Source organism: Rhinopithecus bieti, unplaced genomic scaffold (assembly GCF_001698545.2).
Source record: "Rhinopithecus bieti isolate Rb0 unplaced genomic scaffold, ASM169854v2 scaffold_34346, whole genome shotgun sequence".
In the NCBI taxonomy this organism is placed as follows: Eukaryota; Metazoa; Chordata; class Mammalia; order Primates; family Cercopithecidae; genus Rhinopithecus; species Rhinopithecus bieti.
Genome location: NW_016814501.1, coordinates 17,753 through 22,403, shown reverse-complemented (window position 1 = coordinate 22,403; position 4,651 = coordinate 17,753). Strand labels below are relative to the sequence as shown.

General features: G+C 46.4%; 1 long non-coding RNA gene and 1 pseudogene across 2 annotated transcripts in view; one reads left to right on the top strand and one right to left on the bottom strand.

Annotated features, from left to right (window-relative positions):
- Nucleotides 1-173, top strand: part of LOC108514804 (uncharacterized) — a 643-nt gene extending 470 nt beyond the window's left edge. Inside the window, exon 3 of the long non-coding RNA XR_001881340.1 lies at nucleotides 129-173. This is a non-coding gene — a long non-coding RNA (uncharacterized LOC108514804). The remainder of the gene's footprint in view (nucleotides 1-128) is intronic.
- Nucleotides 174-178: 5 nt separating this feature from the next.
- On the bottom strand, nucleotides 179-1,422 carry LOC108514802 (TERF1-interacting nuclear factor 2 pseudogene; annotated as a pseudogene). Its single transcript, XR_001881339.1, has one exon. The product of XR_001881339.1 is annotated as a TERF1-interacting nuclear factor 2 pseudogene (transcript).
- Between the last annotated feature and the right edge of the window lie 3,229 nt (nucleotides 1,423-4,651).

Sequence of the window (4,651 nt, the reverse complement as noted above, 5' to 3'; positions counted from 1 at the left end):
AAAAAAAAAAAAAAAAAAAAAAAAAAAAAGAATTCCCGGGTTCTTGTTGGCTTTGAGTTTGGGCTGTTGGGACATCGCTGAGGGCTTGGGAAATCCATGTTGTGTTCATAGTGCTCCTTACTTTGCAGGATGGAGGTTGCAGCTGTCCTGGGGATGTGGCCAAGGCTTTTGGTAAGAAGCTCGAGGGCACGGAAGGATGATTCTTTCCTTCCCCCTGGCCATTTTCTTCCTCATCAGAGTCTAAAACCAAGTCCCCTATGGTAATGACGGAGCTGCACAGAGATGGAGGACACACTGGCTTCCTGACCCTAGGAGGTAATAATGATAGTCTCAGGGGGTCCATGTAGCAATCCAAGCAATTCTCCTTTTGCTCTGTGGCAGGCAAGTCAACTGGGTTCTCCTTCAGAGCCCTTCCCCCCAGGGTCTGGCATGAACTGTTAGACTTCCCAGTGGAGGCTGCTCTTGTGCCCACAGCTAGGTCTGCTGTGTATATCGCATGTTCTTCCTTGCTCTCAGGCTTAGATATGACCTGGGTTGGTGAGCCCAGATTCCTAAAGGGAAACAGCATGACTGTGGGGCGCTCCTTATGGCCTCCCCTAGTGGACGCCCATTGGGACTGGACTCTTCGTCGGCCTAAAGGGGCCAGATTGAAGTGGCGGCCAGCTAGAGGTTCCAGGTGCGTCCTTGAAGATGTTCCCTGAGGAAGACATGGGCCAGGCTTGGCTTTTGGCAGAGGATTGTGGAGTGCTAGTCTTTGTTGCTGAGGAGGATTCTGTTCCATGGGCTCAGCCAGCTTCACTGAGTCAGTAACAGAGCACTCTGGAAGTGGCCACCCCATGTCCACACCATATTGCCTCCAGGCAAGAGAAGAGGCGATAGAGACTCCAGGCTGCATCCAACTCAGCACATCCTGAAGCTGCTGTGCCTGCGGTGTAGGCAGTACTTTCTCCAGCTGACACAAGTACTCAAAAAGCAGCTTTTCCATGGCAGCCAGAAAGAGTTCCCCATATTCTTGTTCAAGTTCCTGCAGCTTCGAGGCCAAATCCACAGGAGCCTCTGACAGCTGCTTCACCTGTTGGTAAAAAGTTTCCTGTGCCTCCAAAATCTTCCTCAGATCCTGCTTTGTAGCCTTGGGATCCCGCACTATAGGTCCAGATTCTGGAAAGTGGTGATTCAGGGTTTTCAGGACTTGGGCCCAAGGCCGGCCCTGCAGGATCAGCTCCACCACCACCTTGGCCTTTAGGCCCATACAAAGGCGTTCGTGGTGCCGGTAGCGAACCAAGCCAGGGGCAATAGCGCGCAGAGATCGCAGAAAGTCCAGGACTCGGGGAAAATGTTCCACACGCGTCCGCGCACAACCTGCCAGCTAGCTGCGGCGAGGAAGGGTAGAGGTGGGGGACCGGCCCCCGGGGGCGTGGCCATGGTCGGCGGGCTCCGCCCTGAGGCGGTCCCTCCAGGTTCCTCACCCGGATGGGTGAGGCTTTCCGTTCACTCCTAGGGGCGGGGCTTCTGGCAACACTCTGTGGCTCGGGTTTGTCGGCTCTGGGTACCTCGCGATCCGACTCGGCTCCCTTCCGTAGGTCCCCAGAATTCTGGGGAGGGGTCTTCTGGCTCGGGATGGAGGAGCCTGAGTGGAAAAGCTGGCCGTCCCGGTGGTACTGGGTCGCTCAGCTTTAAACGCCGCCTCGGTCTCGAGCCGGAGGGTGCCTCACTTCCGGCTCCGCTACTAGCTTTCCTTGCCCGGGAAAAGGGCGGTAAGAGCTACTTTTATCTCTTTTTATACCACCACTTTAAGGCCAATAGCTTATGGTTTGTCCTTTTGAGGCAATTTTCTAGATCCTTTAGGTGTGCTTCATTTTTTTTCTTTTGTCTCCTTTGACTTTGTGTTTTTAAATAGCCTGTCTTTAAAGTCACTAATTCTTCCTTCTGCTTAATCAGTTCTGCTATTAAAGAACTCTGATGCATTCTTCAGTATGGCAATTGCATTTTTAGCTCTAGAATTTCTGCTTGATCCTTTTAAATTATTTCAATATTCTTGTAAAATTTGTTTGATAGAATTCTGAATTTCTTCTCTTTGTTATCTTAAATTTATTGAATTTTCTAAACACAGCTATTTTGAATTCTCTGTCTGCATGCTCACATATCTTTGTTTCTCCAAGATTGGTACCTGGTGCCTTATTTAGTTCATTTGATAAGGTCTTGGTTTTTTGGATGGCATCAATGCTAGTAGATGTTCTTCAGTTTCTGGGCATTGAAGAGTTAGGTATTTACTGTAGTCTTCACTTTATAGTTATCAGAAAAAGTCTGATAACTGGAAGACTGTCCAGTTATTTGAAAGGACTTGGGAGATGTGATCTAAGCTGTTTCTCCTTTAGTGGGTGCCCCAAGCCCAGTAACATTTTGGTGCTTGCAGACTTGTAGCAGTATACCCTTACTGGTCTTAGATAAGGTCTGGGTGAATTACCTAGAATACCAGGAAGAGACTCTTGTTCTCTTCCCTTACCCTCTCCCAAACATGCAATATCTCTGCCTGTGTTCTGAGCCATCTAAAGCTAGGAAAGGAGTGATACAAGCTTCCCTGTGGCCAACACCACTAGGACTATGCTGGGTTAGACCTGAAGCCATCACAGTACTACATCTCACCCAAGGTCTGCTATAGCCACTTTCTGGCTACTGCCTATGTTTCCTCAAGGCCCTGGGGCTCTACACTCAGGAAAAGTCAGTCAGGCCAATGTTTTTCCCTTCAGGGTGGTAAGATCCCCCAGGCCCTAGGTGGGTCTGGAGGTCCCTTCTGGGAGTCAGGTACTAGAGTCCAAAACTTTAGAAGTCTACTTGGTATTCCATTGTATTGCAGCTGAGCTGACACTTAAACCATGAGATGGAGTCCTTTCCAGTCCTCCTTCCCTTTTCAAAAGCAAAGGAGGCTCACCCCATAGCCAGTGCCACCCCTGGCCACAAGGAATACTGCCAGACTATTACTAAGGTTCCCTTAAAACCCAAGGTTTCCTAAGTCAGCTTCTGGTAAATTCTGCCTAGCAGTGGCCTCACACCTTACGGCAGTGGGATTCCCACTGGTTAAGGCAGGTCCAAAAAAGTTTCAAGCCCTGGAATCCAAAACCCCAAGAGCTTGCTTGGTGCTCTACCCATCTTTGGTGCTGTTGTTACCTAAGGTGCAAAACAAAGTCTTATTTACTTTATCCTTTTCTCAATCAGGAGTTTTACCCCCATAGCCACCACAGCTGGTAATGTGCTAAGTCTCACCTGAATCCAGCAAGTCTCAGAGACTCACCAATGCCCACAGTGTAGTACCTGGGTATTGTTGCTGGTTATTCATGGCTGAATGGCTCTTCAGTTAGTCGATGATAAATGCTGTCAGGTCTGGGTACCTTCTTTCAAGAACATGGGTTTTCTTCTGTCCCGGGGTATATCTAGAAATATTGTCTGGGAGATAAGGGCCTGGAATTGAGGTCTTCTTACTTTGACTTGTGTCCTATCCTGCTGTGGCTGAGTTGGCATTCTAGACGCAAGACAAAGTCCTCCCTTCTCTATCCTCTCTTCTCCTTAAACATAATGAAGGGGACTGCTTTGGAGCTGTGAGCTCTCCAGCCCGAGGTAAGGGGAAGAGTGATCCCAGCACTCCCTTGGTTGCCCCAGCTGGTGTCTCAGTATGTCACATGCCCAGTCCACTCTCCCAGTTCACTGTCTCTGGGCCTAGTTCAGCACTGGTTGCAGTCCTTATGTTCTAGACTGATTTTCAAGTTTACTTAGAGACTAAGAGCACTTTGGCCCTCAGTGGCAAGGTTTGTGGGCACTCAAGTTAGGACCACTGAGCTAGGAGATGTCCCTCTGGCTAGGGCTGATTTAAATGCTCACTCTGTGGGTGAGTATCAGATGAGTTTGATCTGATATTTCTTTCTTCTCTAACAGGACAACACGGAGTTCAATGCCTCACAATTGCTGTGTTCTTCTTCCCGCAGTGCACAGAGATGTTCTCTTTACCATGCTGTTGCTGCGGAGGGGGAAGGACGGGTAGCTTTGATAACTCAAAACTGTTTCTTTCTATCTCTTCAGAGCCTTTTTCAGTGATGTCAACTTAAAATCGGGCACTGTAAGTGCTCACGTTATTTTCATTTTATGAAGGTTTTTTAGTATTTTTCTGTGTGAATAGTTGTTAACTTGGTGTTGTTCTGGCAGAACTTTGTATTCTGCAATCTTCTCTGCCTCCTATATGCTATTTTCAAGAAATGCCTTCTAAACATGTGAATAAAAAGGGATAAAAGATAGATATATGTAATATATATGAAATGATAAAAGTAATATATATAGTATAATCTGTATATATTACTTTCCTATATAGTAATACGTATAGTTAGATACAGATTATACTATATATATAACTTTCATATATATGAAATTATATATCTATATATTATTTTCATCCTTTTATTATGTATACACACGCACACACACACAAGGAAAATAAAAACAATGTGGAAGCATGTGCATATATATTAACATAAGAGTATACAGACATTAGGGCCAGAATGACTGCAAGGGTTACTACATAAAAAGTATAGTTCAAGAAAAAACGACAGAAATGTTAAGCATGTATGCATCTCATAACATAGACTGAAATATATGATACAAAATT